The sequence below is a fragment of the Dendrobates tinctorius genome, unplaced genomic scaffold, assembly GCF_039654945.1.
Source record: "Dendrobates tinctorius isolate UK_male_01 unplaced genomic scaffold, ASM3965494v1 ptg000353l, whole genome shotgun sequence".
Classification (NCBI taxonomy): Eukaryota; Metazoa; Chordata; class Amphibia; order Anura; family Dendrobatidae; genus Dendrobates; species Dendrobates tinctorius.
In genome coordinates this window covers 1,277,929-1,296,532 of record NW_027362019.1, presented here as the reverse complement: position 1 = coordinate 1,296,532, position 18,604 = coordinate 1,277,929, and positions in this window count along the sequence as shown.

Genomic DNA, 18,604 nt, shown 5'->3' with positions numbered 1-18,604 from the left:
TTCAAAAAGATATAAATAAACTGGAGCAGTGGGCAGCAACTGACAGAATGGTTTTTAACAGGGAAAAGTGTAAAGTACTACATCTGGGCAATAAAAATGAAAAAAGCATATACAGAATGGGAGGAATAGGGCTAAGCAACAGCACATGTGAAGAAGACTTGGGTATACTAATAGATCACAGACTGAATATGAGTCAACAGTGTGATGCAGCAGCAAAAAAGGCAAATGCAATTCTAGGATGTATTAGCAGAAGCATACAGTCTAGATCACGTGAAGTCATTATTTCCCTCTACTCCTCTTTGGTCAGACCTCATCTGGAATATTGTGTCCAGTTATGGGCACCACATTTTAAAAAAGACATCAACAAACTGGAGCAAGTTCAGAAAAGAGCGACCAGAATGGTGACCGGTCTGCAAACCCTGTCTTATGAGGAAAGGTTGCAGGATTTGGGAATGTTTAGCTTGCAAAAGAGAAGACTGAGAGGAGACTTAATAGCTGTCTACAAATATCTCAAGGGCTGTCACATTGTAGAAGGATCATCTTTATTCTCATTTGCACAAGGAAAGACTCGAAGCAATGGGATGAAACTGAATGGGAGGAGACACAGATTAGATATTAGAAGCCTGACCGTGAGGGCGATCAATGAGTGGAACAGGCTGCCACGGGAGATGGTGAGTTCTCCTCCAATAGAAGTCTTCAAACAGAGGCTGGACAGACATCTGACTGGGATGATTTAGCGAATCCTGCTTTGAGCAGGGGGTTGGACCAGATGGCCCAGGAGGTCCCTTCCAACTCTACGATTCTATGACCTTTTATGACCTTCTCATTTGCACAAGGAAAGACTAGAAGCAATGGGATGAAACTGAATGAGAGAAGACACAGATTAGATATTAGAAAAAACTTTTTGACAGAGTGATCAATGAGTGGAACAGGCTGCCACAAGAGGTGGTGAGTTCTTCAATGGAAGTCTTCAAACAGAGGCTGGACAGACATCTGTGTAAGATGGTTTAGTGAATCCTGAATTGAGGGGGGGGGTGGACCCAGGAGGTCTCAATGACGCTGGAGGGTCCTTCCAATTCTAACATACTAGGATTCTATGAACTTTATTTCCCCTGATTTCTGCCATCCAGAATAAAAGTGACACACGCATACACAGACTATATATTCTATATGTAACATTACACCGCAACATCTTATTACCCCTCATTATTCCAAAATATTCCCTCGTTATCCCTCAATCTTCCCTCTTCCCTCATTAGAGATGAGGTTTTAGCCTCTTTGGCCGCCCCCAGACGTCAGTGATTTTTCGGATCAGATTTTCCTGTGTCTGATCCTCTTTTACCATCAGGATTTCTGTCTCTTATCCATCACAATGTTACAACCAGACAGAACAGGAATGGCATTGTGCGCTCTCCCTGATTTTCACTGAGCCATTCATTTGTATGGGCGCCTTGGATCTGAGATTGAGATGAAAACCAGACATGTCTCCGTGATTCTTTTGCTGACACTTGGCCTCAAAAAACATAGATGTGGGAGCAAAGCCATGGAGCCGGGAATATTCTGAGAAATAAACAGGGGGCTGCAACATTGAGGTTCTTCACACGTCCTCATTAGTGTTGAGTGATACCATCCGATATCGTGAAAAATCGGATCGGATTGGATCGGCCGATATCCAAAAAGTATCGGATATCGCCGATTCCGATCCCAGAAGTCCCATTCAAGTCAATGGGATAGAAATATTGAAATTAAAAAACCCCTTTCTTTCCTTGTAGGTTAATTCTACATGAAGAAAAACAGTTAATAATAATGTAGAATGTATTGTGGGAGGTGGAGGAGACATTAAAACCATAGAGGTTTAGCCCAATCAAATGGAATAGCAGGAATTAATTTTTTTTTTAAAGACGTTCGGAGTTACAAAGATATAGACTATGTTAACCTCTTTTCTATTTTGTCAGATATGTATGTTTCACTACTTCCATGCTCTTCACCTTCTTTTTTACTTCTCCCACACTTTCTCCTTCATCATCCTCAGCAGCAGCATCTTTTTCATCAACTTCTTCTTCACCTTCTTCCTATTTTTTTTTTTTTTTTTACATTCTTCATATTCTTCTTATTCAACTATTATTGTTCTTCATATTCTTCTTCTTCATCATATTCTTATTTGTGACAGGCATTCCAGTAGTTGTTATCTATAAAAGTTTGAAGTTTACACCTTCCATTCTGCCTGTCACAAAAGATTTACAACAGGATTTGTCCGCGTTCAGTTTGGCCTGCAGCAGCAGGCATTTTCCAGGGGCACCACGAGGAGGAACGGACTCACCCCCATACACTGCTTAGGCCTCTTTCACACTTCAGTTTTTTACAATCAGTCACAATCCGCCAGGTTTTGAAAAAAACGGATCCTCAATTTTCTTTTGAGGATCCGTTTTTTTCCCCATTGAATTTCATTAGTGGCGGATCATGACGGATTGCTGTCCGTTGCATCCGTTTTTGTGAGGATCCGCCGTAATGTTGCTGTCCGTTTCCATCCTCAAAGATTTTGTAACGGAGCTTGTAACGTTTTTTTTCCCAGCGGATCCTCCAGACACTGAATTAACCCGAAATTCTGTCTGGGTGCCGGACAAAAAAAATATCTCTCTCTCTCTCTCTCTCTCTCTTCTTATGCTTAATGTTCTTCTGCTTTTGGTTTTTCTGCTTCTTGGTGTTCTGTCTCTTGTTGTTCTGCATCTTGGTGGTAGTCTTCATGTTCTTTGTCCTCTTGGTCATCTTCTTCAGGGTCATCTTTTTGGTCTTCTTCGGTGTGGTCTTCAGGGTCGTCGTCAGGGAGATCCAGAGTGAGAACCAAAAACCATTTCCACAAGCTCGAACTTGAAAAAGTAGCAGAAGGTACAAGAAGGCTGAAGAACTGCTGAGAACCAGCTGACGGTACTGGAACCCGGATGGTTAGCAGAAGAAACAAGAGCAAATGGAACTAGCGAGGACCAGCTGACGGTGCTGGAACCCAGAGGGGAAGCATAAGGAACAAGAGCCAATGGCACAACTGTGGACCAGCTGACGGTGCGCGAACACGGTTACTAAGCAGGAGGTACCTGTGCTAGAAAGCACTACCAAGGACCAGCAGACGTTGCTGGAACTCGGATACCGAGAAGGAGGCACCTAAGCCAAAGGCACTGCCGAGAACCAGCTGACGGTGCTGGAACCCGGATAGGTAGCAGAAGCTGCAAGAGCAAATGGAACTAGCGAGGACCAGCGGACGGTGCTGGAACCCGGAGGGGCAGCAGAAGGAACAAGAGCCAATGGCACAATCGTGGACCAGCTGACGGTGCTGGAACACGGTTACTAAGCAGGAGGTACCTGTGCTAGAAAGCACTATCAAGGAGCAGCAGACGTTGCAGGAACTCGGATACCGATAAGGAGGCACCTAGGCCAAAGGCACTGCCGAGAACCAGCTGACAGTGCTGGAACCCGGATGGGTAGCAGAAGCTGCAAGAGCCAATGGAACTAGCGAGGACCAGCTGACGGTGCTGGAACCCGGAGGGGCAGCAGAAGGAACAAGAGCCAATGGCACAACCGTGGACCAGCTGACGGTGCTGGAGCACGGTTACTAAGCAGGAGGTACCTGTGCTACAAAGCACTACCAAGGACCAGCAGACATTCCTGGAACTCGGATACCGAGAAGGAGGCACCTAGGCCAAAGGCACTGCCGAGAACCAGCTGATGGTGCTGGAACCCGGATGGATAGCAGAAGCTGCAAGAGTCAATGGAACTAGCGAGGACCAGCTGACGGTGCTGGAACCCGGAGGGGCAGCAGAAAGAACAAGAGCCAATGGCACGACCGTGGACCAGCTGACGGTGCTGGAACATAGTCACTAAGCAGGAGGTACCAGTGCTGCAAAGCACTACCAAGGACCAGCAGACGTTGCTGGAACTCAAATACCGAGAAAGAGGCACCTCGGCCAAAGGCACTGCCGAAAACAAGCTGACGGTACTGGAACCCGTATGGGTAGCAGAAGGTACCCATGATAAACAAAGTTGCAAGGCTGCGAGCCGGCCACAGTTACCAAAACCCAAAGTCCTACCGGGGGTGCTTGTCCTATTGGCACTACGGAACAAGCCTTTATTACCAGAACCCACAGCCCACATAGGAAGCACCTAAACTGCAGGCATCATAGACTCTGCTAACCCGACCGCAGCACGACCGGACAACGAGTCGGTGGCAAAGTGACATTGACACTACCAGGAAACAGCAGGCGTGCTGGAACCAGGATGGGCAGGAGGGAGTACCCGTGCCAAAGACACTGCCGAGAACCAGCTGACGGTGCTGGAACCCGGCTGGGTAGCAGAAGCTACAACAGTCAATGGAACTATCGAGAACCAGCTGACGGTGCTGGAAACCAGAGTGGCAGCTGAAGGAACAAGAGCGTGGACCAGCTGATGGTGCTGGAACGCGGTTACTAAGCAGGAGGTACCTGTGCTACAAAGCACTACCAAGGACCAGTAGACGTTGCTGGAACTTGGATACCGAGAAGGAGGCACCTAGGCCAAAGGCACTGCCAAGAACCAGCTGACGGTGCTGGAACCCGGATGGGTAGCAGAAGCTGCAAGAGTCAATGGAACTAGCGAGGACCAGCTGACGGTGCTGGAACCCGGAGGGGCAGCAGAAGGAACAAGAGCCAATGGCACAACCGTGGACCAGCTGACGGTGCTGGAACACGGTTACTAAGCAGAAGGTACCTGTGCTAGAAAGCACTACCAAGGACCAGCAGACGTTGCTGGAACTCGGGTACCGAGAAGGAGGCACCTAGGCCAAAGGCACTGCCGAGAACCAGCTGACGGTACAGGAACCCGGATGGGTAGCAGAAGCTGCAAGAGCCAATGGAACTAGCGAGGACCAGCTGACGGTGCTGGAACCTGGAAGGGCAGTAGAAGGAACAAGAGCCAATGGCACACCTGTGGACCAGCTGACGGTGCTGGAACATAGTTACTAAGCAGGAGGTACCTGTGCTACAAAGCACTACCAAGGCCCAGCAGACGTTGCTGGAACTCGGATACCGAGAAGGAGGCACTTTGGCCAAAGGCACTGCCGAGAACCAGCTGACGGTGTTGGAACCCAGATGGGTAGCAGAAGGTACCCATGATAAACAAAGTTGCAAGGCTGCGAGCAGGCCGCAGTTACCAAAACCCACAGTCCTACAGGGGGTGCTTGTCCTATTGGCACTACGGAACCAGCCTTTATTACCAGAACCCGCAGCCCACATAGGAAGCACCTAAACTGCAGGCACCATATACTCGGCTAACTCGACCGCAGCACGACCGGACGAGTCGGTGGCAAAGTGACGTTGACACTACCCGGAAACAGCAGGCGTGCTGGAACCAGGATGGGCAGGAGGGAGTACCCATGCCAAAGACACTGCCGAGAACCAGCTGACGGTGCTGGAACCCGGATGGGTAGCAGAAGCTACAAGAGTCAATGGAACTACCGAGAACCAGCTGACGGTGCTGGAACCCAGAGTGGCAGCTGAAGGAACAAGAGCCAATGGCACAACCGTGGACCAGCTGACGGTGCTGGAACATGGTTACTAAGCAGGAGGTACCTGTGCTACAAAGCACTACCAAGGACCAGCAGACGTTGCTGGAACTCGGATACCGAGAAGGAGGCACCTCGGCCAAAGGCACTGCCGAGAACCAGCTGATGGTACTGGAACCCGTATGGGTACCAGAAGGTACCCATGAAAAAGACAAAGTTACAAGGCTGCGAGCCGGCCGCAGTTACCGAAACCCACAGTCCTACAGGGGGTGCTTGTCCTATTGGCACTACGGAACCAGCCTTTATTACCAGAACCCGCAGCCCACATAGGAAGCACCTAAACTGCAGGCACCATAGGCTCGGCTAACCCGACTGCAACACGACAGGACAACGTATTGGTGGCAAAGTAACTTTGACACTACCCGGAAACAGCAGGCGTGCTGGAACCAGGGTGGGCAGGAGGGAGTACCCTTGCCAAAGACACTTCTGAGCAGCAACTGGCGATGTTGGAGCCCAGGGTCAATCAGGGTGTAGGCTGAGGCCTAATTTCATCAAGTTTAATATCTGTTGTAGACTACTACTGATTTAAAACGTGCTCCAACTAGGCCTCTGGCTCCACTCTGTCTCTAGTATTTCCCCTGGCCTCCAACCCCGCCAGTTGCTGCTCAGAAGTGGCGTCTGCACAATCAACACTTGTTTCTATGTTATTGGGGTTCAGTAACGTCAGCTGTTCCCCTGATGTGTGTCCGGCAATGTCTCCTGCTGTCTGTCCACATTCCCACTACTAGTAAGCCGGTCAACGTCATCGGAGGATAGTCGCGTGCGACGGTCTGTTAGTACACCACCTGCGGCACTAAAGACGCGTTCCGATAATACACTGGCAGCAGGGCAAGCCAGCACCTCCAATGCATACTGGCTAAGCTCTGGCCATGTATCCAGCTTAGAGACCCAAAACTTGAAGGGGGAAGAGCCGTCTGGGAGTACACTCACAGGGCAAGACATGTAGTCTGTCACCATCTGACAGAAACGTTGCCTCCTGCTGACTGGAGCCGTCAGTGATGGTGTAGACAATTGTGGCGGACACACAAAACTTTGCCACATTTGGGCCATAGTGGTCTTGCCTTGTGCTGAGGCGCTGCCTCTGCTGCCTCTTTGTGCCGAGTTTCCTCCACTGCCTCGACGCACAGAGCTGCTTTGTAAAGCACTAGCGCCACTGCTCTCGGGTGGAATGGAGAACATGATGGACTGCACCAGTGTGTCTTGGTACTCCCGCATTTTACGCTCCCGGTTCAACGGCGGTATGAGGCTTTGTAAGTTGCCCCGGTAGCGAGGATCTAGGAGGGTGTACACCCAATAATCAGCCGTGTGGAGAATGTGGGCGATGCGGCGGTCGTTTCTCAGGCACTGCAGCATGAAATCAACCATGTGCTGCAGACTCCCACATGCCAAAGAAACGCTGTCCCCTGCTTGAGGCGTGATCTCTGCCTGCTCTGCATCACCCCACCCTCGCTGTACAAAGTCTCTCATACAATCCTTATTGAAAAAATGAATAAGTATGGAATGGACAAGGCAACTGTTAGGTGGATTCATAACTGGCTTAGTGATCGGACCCAAAGAGTGGTCGTAAATGGCTGCACATCCAGTTGGAAGAATGTCTCAAGTGGGGTACCACAGGGCTCTGTCCTGGGCCCTGTATTGTTCAACATCTTTATCAACGATTTAGATGAAGGAATTGAGGGTAAACTGATTAAATTTGCTGATGACACAAAGCTAGGAGGGATAGCTAATACTAGAGAAGAGAGAGAGAGGATTCAAAAAGATTTAAATAAACTGGAGAAGTGGGCAGCAACTAACAGAATGGTTTTTAACAGGGAGAAATGCAAAGTACTACATCTGGGCAATAAAAATGAAAAAAGCCTATATAGAATGGGAGGAATAGGGCTAAGTGACAGCACATGTGAAAAAGACTTGGGTATACTAATAGATCACAGACTGAATATGAGTCAACAGTGTGATGCAGCAGCTAAAAAGGCAAATGCAATTCTAGGATGTATTAACAGAAGCATACAGTCTAGATCACGTGAAGTCATTATTTCCCTCTACTCCTCTTTGGTCAGACCTCATCTGGAATATTGTGTCCAGTTTTGGGCACCACATTTTAAAAAAGACATCAACAAACTGGAGCAAGTTCAGAAAAGAGCGACCAGAATGGTGACCGGTCTGCAAACCCTGTCTTATGAGGAAAGGTTGCAGGATTTGGGAATGTTTAGTTTGCAAAAGAGAAGACTGAGAGGAGACTTAATAGCTGTCTACAAATATCTAAAGGGCTGTCACATTGTAGAAGGATCAACTTTATTCTCATTTGCACAAGGAAAGACTAGAAGCAATGGGATGAAACTGAATGGGAAGAGACACAGATTAGATAGTAGAAAAAACTTTTTGACAGTTAGAGTGATCAATGAGTGGAACAGGCTGCCACGAGAAGTGGTGAGTTCTCCTTCAATGGAAGTCTTCAAACAGAGGCTGGACAGACATCTGACTGGGATGATTTAGCGAATCCTGCTTTGAGCAGGGGGTTGGACCAGATGGCCCAGGAGGTCCCTTCCAACTCTACGATTCTATGATTCTACATACTGACTAGAGCTTTGTGTACCTCCCTCCTCTGGAGAGATGTCTTCCTCTTCCATTGACTCCTCCTCATCCTCCTCACAAAGTGTCCCCTGCCTAGGCCTTTGTGAGGAAACACGTAGCGCAGACTGTCCAGAAGCAGATGGCATTTGTGACTCCTCACCCTCCACCTCTTCCAAAACCTCCTCACTTAGTGCTTGCAGTGTTTTTTGAAGCAGGCAGATAAGGGGGACAGTCATGCTGACTACTGCATCATCTGCACTCGCCATTCACGTGGAATCATCGAAGGCACGCAAAACGAGGCAGATGTCCTTCATAGAGGCCCACTCAGTGGTGCTGAAGTGTGACCGGCGCACAGTGCGACTTGTTTGCACCTGATGCAGCTGGTACTCCATTACTGCTGCCTGCTGCTCACACAACCGCTCCAACATATGTAAGGTTGAATTCCACCTGGTGGGTAGGTCACATATGATGCGATGTTCGGGAAGGCGTAATCGGCGCTGCAGAGCAGCAAGGCGCGATCTTGCCATGCTGGAACGCCGCAAGTGAGCGCACTCTATGCGGACCGGGTGCAGCAGTGCATCAAGATCCGGATAGTCCCTCAGAAAGCTCTGCACGACCAAGTTGAGCACATGTGCCAGACATGGGATGTGAGTGAGGTTGCCTAGGCCAAGAGCTCCCACCAGATTTCGGCCATTGTCACACACTACCAAGCCCGGCTGGAGATTCGCTGGCACAAACCACACGTCGCTCTCCTGCTTGATGGCATTCCAGAGCTCCTGCGCTGTGCGGCTTCGATTCCCCAAAGAAATTAATTTCAGTACGGCCTGTTGACGTTTGGCCATGGCTGTGCTCATATCGGTCGTAACAGGCTCCTACAGCGCTGATTCTGAGGGACTGGAGTATGAGGAGGAGTCAATGTGTACAGACTGGATTCCTGCAATCCGTGGAGTTGGCAGAACACGTACAGTACCACTCTCCAGATCTGTACCCGGCTCCACAACGTTGACCCAATGGGCAGTGAGGGAAGGGTATCGTCCCTGTCCATGGGTACTGGTCCACGCATCGGTGGTCAGGTGGACCTTGCTACTGACGGCGTTTAGTAGCGCATGTTTTATTTTTCCCTCCACATGCTTTTGCAGGGCAAGGACGGCTTGCCTGCTGAAATAAAAGCGGCTGGGCACGGTGTATTGTGGGACTGCCGATACCATGAAGTTTCGGAAGGTGTCAGTCTCCACCAGCCTGAATGAGAGCATTTCAAGGGCCAGTAGTTTGGCAATGCCAGCATTCAGAACCTGTGCTCGGGGATGGTTTGCCGAGTATGGCCGCCTTTTATCCCATGCCTGTGCTACCGATGGCTGTACAGTGGCCTGGGAGTGTGAGGATGACTGGGAACATGGTGCTGTGGGTGGAATGTCACTGGGTCTCTGGACAACAGTGCCAGAGGTTCTTCCTTGGCGATCCTGTGAGGAAGCCGAACCAGCTGTGTGTGAGCTGGAGGAAGAGGCTGCAACACGAGCTGAAGAGGTGGTAGGTGGTGCTGTACGTTGGCCTACGTCTTCAGTGTGTCTGTGTAACTCCAGCTCGTGCTTGGTCCGCACATGTTTCCACATATTAGTGGTATTGAGGTTGCTGACTTTTTTCCCTCTTTTGACTTTCTGATGACACAGCTTGCATTTGACAAAGCAAATGTCATCTTCTAGTGTGTCAAAAAAGGACCACGCACTGCAAGTCTTGGGAGCGCCCGTTTTGGCTTTTGGAAGAGGAATGCTGCTAACAGGTGCCGAAGTGGAGGCTACAGGCAACCAAGTCTGCCCCCTCCCTCTCCCTCCTGTTTTGGCCGTTCGGGGAATCTCTTCCTCAGAGCTGCTCCCACCAACTCCCTGTTCCTCACGCCATGATGGGTCAAGGACCTCATCATCTACACTCCCCTCTTCAAACACCTGCTTCTCTTGGGTAGTCTCGCCAGCACCGTACGCACCAGAAAGTGGCACCTGAGTCTCGTCATCATCTGATGCGTACTAAGGTGTGCTGACCATAGGCACTGGCCCATCCGCCTCTTCAGATTCAGAGGGACAAAGCAGTTGCGCATCACTGCATACTCCCTCTTCTTCACATTCTTGAATGCTGCTTGGCTGGCCCCCTCTTTCCAAGCCAACAGATTCAGAGAACAGACGTACAGACTGTGATGGCTCCTGTCCAGGGCTCTCTGACTGCCTGGGCACTTTGGCAGGTGGTGAAGAGACAGATGGTTGCTCTTCAGTGCTCAGGCCCTGAGAGGACGTGGAAGTCATTGAAGTCGATGCGTTAGCTGCCATCCATCCGACAACGGCTTCAATTTGTTCCTCCCGCAGCAGTGGGGTACGGTGAGGTCCTACAAAGCTGCGCATAAAGGACTGTTGCCTGCTAAAACTGGGGGATGCTGACTCACTGGTGCCCGCAGCAGGCACAGAATCCCCACGTCCTCTCCCTGCAGAATCCCCACGTCCTCTCCCTGCTGAAACTCCACGCCCACGACCACGTGCCTTACTCCCTGCCTTCTTCATCTTGGTAGACTGATAAAGATAGGCAGAAAAGTACAAGGTACAAGGGGGGCTTAATGTGCTTATTCCTGAACAGCTGCTAACAGGTATAAGAAACACTAATTTTATAAAGTGTGTGTGTGTGTGGACTACACTTTAATATGAGCTAATGTGGCCTACACAACTGTCAAGTGGAGTATTTGGTGAACTTTATTTGGGGTTTTTTTTTTCAAAAAAACAAAAAGGATGTGACCAAAGATTTGAAAGCGATAGTATCACAAACTTTTTGGAGCTATTACAATGCAGGAAGGTAACCTACAATGCAAAAGATGAGGCTCCAAAAAATAGGGTAATACTAATCTGGCTGCGGCTGCAGGGCACAAGCCAGAAAAAAGGCTCCTTTATCTACTCCTATATAGTGTTTGCAACCAACCAACGTATATGGATACGGATGGATGCACACTAATAGGAGAATTAATGAAAAATGAGCTGCAATAAAAGAAAAATATGTATGAGGCAGTGACGCACGCTGAGCGGCCTACAACCAGACGTAGCTGTAGGACACACTACAGCGTGAGCTGCACTGACACACAGAGACCTCTCAGACAGCCATGAACAGTGCAGATAAATGGGCACTAGCACTGAAAGGCTGCAGAGAGGCTCCGCTGTATACTCCTATAGTGTTTGCAACCAATGTATATGGATACGGATGGATGCACACTAATAGGTGAATGTAAAATGAGCAGCAAAAAAAGAAAAATATGTATGATGCAGTGAAGCACGCTGAGCGGCCTACAACCAGACGTAGCTGCAGGACACACTACACAGCGTGAGCTGCACTCACACAGACCTTGCAGACAGCTGTGAACACTGCTGCAAGGCAAAAGAAAGCTACAGTGGTGGATTATGTAGCCTGGGTAAAGCACAATATGATTTTGAGAATCGCTATCTCTAACTGTCCCTCAGAGTCTTGAACAGCAACCTGTCCCTAACTGAATTCACAGCAGAGTGAACCCGAAATGGCGGCGGCGGCTTTTATAGTGCATCATGACATCATTTCAGCAGCCAATCACAGCCATGCCATTAGTTAACATGCCTACATGCCTAACAGGATGTGCCCACAATTCTGAGGATTGTCAATGGCTGAATCAAATCAAACTGGCTCATAGCATTATGGGAACTTCCAATTCTGGTATTCGATATGCCAAAAGTATCGGAACTCAATATCGGAATTCCGATACAGTGAATATCGGCCGATACCCGATACTTGCGGTATCGGAATGCTCAACACTAGTCCTCATAAGAGATGGCCCTGCTGCTCATATTATTCTACAGAACATAAACTACAATTGTTTCTATACAAACTATGATTAGAACAAGCTTGTAATTCACAAACATCTGGCTTATACCTTGGAGACATTGTTTAGCATCACTTGTCTGGCATGAAGAGTGGTGGTTTGTTCCCGGCACCCTCTATGTACTGTGACAAAGTCACTAGTAAAATGCTAGAGAGGAGATGCATTTCACTGAGGCTGTTAGCTTCAGTGACTGAAACCTCGAAGTTTGCTCCAGCATGTTATATGCTGAGAGTGGTTAATTGGCCATGTTAAAGGCTGCGTGTTTTTGGACAGCTGAAGAGAGGGTGGGAGGCTGCCAGAAAAGATAAACTGGGTACAGGACAGACACTTGCACCCTGATTTGCAGGTATACACTTGCTGGTCTACGTTGGACCCGGACAGCGCTGCAACCTTAATTGACTCGGCCACATCAACTTATGGACTAAGGACTCAGCGGAAGGTACCGGAGAGCGACCGCTGCCGCCAGAAGACAGATTCTAGTTGCCTACAGGACCTTCTTGGATAAGCACCGCACCAGCTGTTGTTGGCGCTATTGATTTCCCAGCAAGAGTCACAGTCTGAGGAATTTCTGACACGTTGAGTGGTTCTCAAGAACGGCCGTTACCTGATTCATTGTCCCTTAACTCTGCATAGCCTTTGCAAATTGAGCCGTTTATTCCCTCATTTAACTGTTTACCTCCCTGCATGGAGTATCCCATTGTTAATTAAAATTGTTAACCCTTGCTCTGCCTCCTGCCCATCAAGGAATCTCGCAACCTGTTACACACACACCGTCAAAACCCCATTACTAAAAAAAAAATCCCTCGACCAGAACTGCGCTGCTAACTACAGGCCATACTCCAATCTCTACTCATCTCTAGACTCCTCTAACGCCTGGTCCACTCTCATCTAATCTGCCATGTCTCAAATAATGCTCTGATTCACCCTTTACAATCCGGATTCCATTCCTTACTACAGAAACTGCCGTTACTAAAGTCTGTAAGGATCTACCAACAGCTTCATCTAAAGGTCCCTGCTGATTCTCCTGGATCTCTCTGCTACATCTGACACTGTGGATCACCATCTCCTCCTCACTATGCCCCGCTCTATCTGCCTCAAGGACACTGCACTCTCCTACATGGGATCACTCACTCGCTTGTGTCACCTACACCTTAAAAACATCTCCAGAATCTGATCTTTTCTTATCTTCGACTCTGCAGAACCTCTTACTGTTGCTCTTATTCATTCTCGTCTAGACTATTGTAACTCTACTAATCAGTCTATCCTCTCCAATCCGTCCTGAATGCAGCAGCCAGGATCATATTACTTACCAACCGTTACTCCGATGCCTCTACTTTGTGCCAGTCATTGCACAGGTTACCCATCCATTACAGAGTTCAATATAAACTTATTACCCTCACCCACAAAACGGTTCAGCACCACCCTACATCTCCTCCCCTGTTTCAGCCTACCACCCCACCCGCGCCCTCCGTTCTGCTGATGACCTGAGGTTAGCATCCTCAATAATCAGAACCTCCCACTCCCGTCTCCAAGACTATACACGTGCTGCGCCAATTCTTTGGAATGAACTATGCAGGACAATTCGATTAATCCCCAATACCCACAGTATTATGCGTGCCCTAAAATCACATTTCTTCAGACTGGTCTACTGCCTCAACATACTTATCCAAATATCCCTGTGTTGCCCATTCATAATTTTCATTACAACCAGGACCTCATGTCATCTGTTCTTACACGCGTTATTGCACTTAATAAACCTCTATGTCTGTACTCTTACACACACTGGTTGGTGACCGGTTTATGCAGCATTACATGAACACCCGATTTCTTACACTATGGCTGGTCAGAACAATGAAAGCAATTGTCACCACCCACCTTTCGTGTCTCCCGTTTCCTCATAGATTGGAAGCTTGCGATCAGGGCCCTCATTCCTCCTGTATCTGGCGATTTATGTGATTATTATTATTCTATGACTTATTGTCTGTACATGTCCCCTCTAAAATGTAAAGTCCTGCGGAATATGTTGGCACTATATAAATACAATTACTATTATTAATCAGTGCAGGATTTCATGTGACCAGATGCTGAAATCTTCTGCCTGGGCTGAGAGTTTTGGTGGGCACCTTCTCTTGGCCGGTTGTGGTTCCATGTTCCTTTCATTTGATAATAATGGATTTGATGATTCTCCAAGGAATCATCAGAGATTGGACATTTTCTTTATAATCCAACCCTGACTTGTATTTCTCAATAACTTTGTCCCTGACTTATTTGAAGATCTCCTTGGTCTTAATGGTGGTGTTTGGAGATCTCCTTGGTCTTCATGGTGGTGTTTGGAGATCTCCTTGGTCTTCATGGTGGTGTTTGGAGATCTCCTTGGTCTTCATGGTGGTGTTTGGAGATCTCCTTGGTCTTCATGGTGTTGTTTGGAGATCTCCTTGGTCTTCATATTGTCATTTGGTTAATGGTGTCCCCTAGTTAATAGTGCTGCAGCCTCTGTGTCCTGTCACTAAGCATGAGACTTATGGGGGAATTGCTTGCACTAGAAAGTTTTAGGGTTTTCATCACAAAAGGGGTGACAATTTCTAGCTATTCCATCCCATAAATGCCCATATTGTATGCCTATGTTTTTCTCACTTCAGCCAACTTAGACTATTTAGTGCTTATGCATCACACACAAATCGGATTGCAAAAATATTTAATTAGTAATGTAACAAAACAGTTAAAAGCCAAGGATGTAAATACTTTTGCATGCCACTGTAGTTGAAAGATATGACTTCTGCATGGGACAGTGGTTATGCTTCTCAGACACGCCGTTTACAATGCTCAGCTGTATTGTGGCCTTGGTTATCTCGGAAGTCTCCATACTCTGCAGGACCTGCCATAAAGATTGGTAACAGGGTATAATAAGATCAAACTGATCCGATAGAGATGTCTTTTGCATATTGTAAAGTCCTCAACATTGAAATAACAACATAAATAAGGAGATGTGGAATTCTGGAAATCACAAGGCAGAGATGTTATTGATCTGCAAATGGTAAAAAAATTGAAACATTTATAAATCATCAGGATCCACTGCCATAAGATCCTATGCAATCACCGACCATTGACGTCCTCGATGTGCTCAATGGAGATTAGTCCGGAGATGCTGCCGGCAGCTCCTGTGCAATCACTGACCATTGACAACCATAGACAACCTCAATATGCTCAATGGAGGCAAGTGTGATCACCGACAATGATGTCCCTGATGTGCTCGATAGAGAAAAGTCCAGAGATCTTGTGGCCATGGGAGCAGGTTCTAGAGGCTGCTCAGAATAGTTGGAATAGTAACATGTGACCTGTAGTTGTTATGTTGAAAAATGGCTCCGGGAACACTTTGAGGAAATGGCTGCACCACTGGTTCTACCACCAAATCAATGTAGTGCCAAGCTGTTCCAAGAGTAACCGGTGGACCGGTGTAATATCCCCTCATGAGGACTGTTGTGAACACTTTGGACCTGACTTCTGAGTTTGGGCTCTCTCTGGTGGTGGCTGCGGGTAATGGAGCTGGTCAGGTTGACAGAAGTCAATCACCTAAAGAGGATGATTGGAGGTCAGGTGTTACAGACTGGGAGGATTTAAGTGAGCAAGCTTCCCTCAGTTGTTGCTGGTGATTTGGTTTTCTTCCTGTGCATTTTGAAGTCCGCTTGCCCCCTGCTTTGTCCTGCATCGTTTAGATAAGTTATTTGTTTGCTGGAATCTTTTTGCATTTGATCCAGTTTTTGCCTTTCTCTGCTTTCTTCTTTGTTGTGAGGGTTCCGCATTGTTCCCTGCTGGCATCAGTGCTGGACCCTGTTCCATATGTCACAGCTTATGTCATTCTCTTCAGTATTTCTAATCCCCTGTTATATCAGTATTTTTTGTTTTGCTTCCAGTTTACACCAGAATTCTGATCTAGTGGGGGAGAGGTCTTGTGGCCTCAGTATTTTTGCATATCCGACGTGTTGGATTTTTCTTAGGGTTTTTTGCGTGATTGCAGACAGTATCTTTTCCTGTCCTGTTCTATCTAGACAGTTTGGGCCCCATCATTTGCTTACTCTATTTTCTGCCTGTGTTTGTGCCTCATCTTGTCTCACCGGCAATATATGTTTGGGGGCTATCTATTCCTTTGGGGTTCTACTCTGGGGAAGTTTAGCTTTCCCCTTTCTTGCTTTAGGCTTAGTTAACTCTTTGGCTGTGCCGAGACGTCTATGGCATCGTAGGTACGTCCCACGGCTAATTCTAGTTGTGTCGCTAGTTTTATGGGTCTGCAATCCGCATAGTTACCAACCTTTCTGGTTTTCTGGTTGCCTAGCTTATTCCCCGGCTATCCTCCTCGGTGACCTAATCATACCAGTTCCGAAGAAACCTTATCCGAAAGACCTTAATGACTATAGACCTGTAGCATTGACTTCATACCTGATGAAGGTACTAGAGAGATTGGTTCTCACACGTCTCCGTCCTCTAGTGAGATCGGATAAGGACCCTCTCCAGTTTGCCTACAGGCCGGGCATTGGTGTGGATGATGCCATTATCCACCTTCTAGATAGGACTCTCTCACACCTGGAGAAACCTGGGAACACTGTGAGACTAATGTTCTTCGATTTCTTTAGTGCTTTTAATACCATACAGCCAGGTCTACTGAGAGACAAGCTGGGCCTTGTTGGCCTGGACCTCCAACTCTCCACCTAGATCCTTAACTACCTCACAAACCAACCTCAGTTTGTAAAGGTTCGGGACAGTGTGTCAGACACGGTGATCTGCAATACAGGGGCACCTCAAGGTACAGTTCTTGCCCCTTTTCTCTTCACACTGTACACTGTGGATTTTAAGTGCAACTCATCTAGCTGCTACTTGCGGAAGTATTTTGATGACTCTGCAATAGTAGGCCTCATCACAGGAGGAGATGAAAGAGAGTACAGATATACTAACCAAGCTTTTGTGGAGTGGTGTCAGAGGAACCACATTAGGATTAATTCCAGGAAGACCAAGGAATTGGTGGTGGACTTTCGCAAGGGAAAAAATCCACCAGTAGTGGTGGACATTCAGGGAAATGACATTGAGATAGTCGACACCTATAAGTACCTTGGTGTGATCCTCAATAATAAGCTTGACTGGGCCCATCACTTGGATGCAGTGTACAGGAAGGGCCAAAGCAGGCTTTATCTGCTCAGAAGGCTGAGAGCCTTCGGAGTTAGGGGGGCACTCCTTGCATCCTTCTTCAACTCTGTTGTGGCATCAGTCATCTTATTTGGTGTGGCGTGCTGGGGTAGTGGCATATCAACCAGGGATAGGAATAGGCTGGACAAACTGATTAGAAGGGCCAGCTCTGTCCTGGGATGCCCTCTTGATCCAGTTCAGGAAGTAGGCGACAGGAGGATACTGGCCAAGGTGAGCTACATGGTGCAGAATGATTCCCATCCCATGCATGAGACCGTGACAAAGATGTGCAGTACTGTCAGTGACCGGCTACTTCATCCTAAATGTGAGAGGGAGCACTATCGGAAGTCCTTCCTTCCTGCTGCAGTTAGGCTGTATAACCAGCACTGTCCAAAACGGAGAACGACCCAAACAGTGAACTGATAGATCCAAAGTTGTGACAGTCCAGTTATATCTTTTTTTTTTCATATATGTGCCTACCTACTGTCAATGTAATGCCTTTATGCATCTGTATCTGTACTTGTTCCTGCCTTGCTGCTGTAATGCTCTGATTTTCCCCATGTTGGGACGATTAAAGGATTATCTTATCTTATAACAGAGGACTTTTCATGGCGTTTCCCACATGGTATCCTCAGATCAGAAGAATGCCGTGTAGTGATCTGTACTGCAACTTAAATTAGGCGTCATGTACTGAGCCTCAGGAGTAGCACAGTATCTACACAACCATCAGGAGGTGTCTGCGCGACATCGGGCTACGAGCCGGACGTCCAGCTACAGGTGTCCATTGACCTCTTCCCACTGCTATCAAAGATATCATGGTGCAGGACAAGACTGCAGTAGAGGTGGGAATGAAAGTCTGTTCTCTTCAGTAATGAGTACTGCTTTTGTTTCTTTTGCAATGATGGCTGGAGATTGGTCTGGAGACCACGTTGGTATTACCATAGAGAGGCCTTCACGAAGAATGTGAAAATGTCATGACAACCCCAGGCCTGGTTATGTGTTCCTCTTATGTTCCCGGCACATCGTTGGTCGGTGACAACACAGGAGCTGAGGCAGTGGAATCTGATGATTTGTGCATTCAGCAGCAGAACCTGTCTCAGACGACCATAAATAAGCTCAATGATAGCAATCGAGGCTGGGAGTGCCGGGATTTCTGTGCAGCCCTCAGACTCTATACTGAAGACATCCAGAAGTTCTAAATATGTTTCCATTTCCATCATTGGCCATTCAGTGAGGTCTCTGTCCTGTGATTTACATTATTATGACATTTCCTTCTTGGTGCTGTAATTTCATTGTTTCAGAGTGTATAAACCTAAATCTGTGACGAAGCCTTGGACTATCCGGATTCTCCTGGTCCTTCACCTCCGTGTCCTTTTCCTTCTGCCCATCCTTGC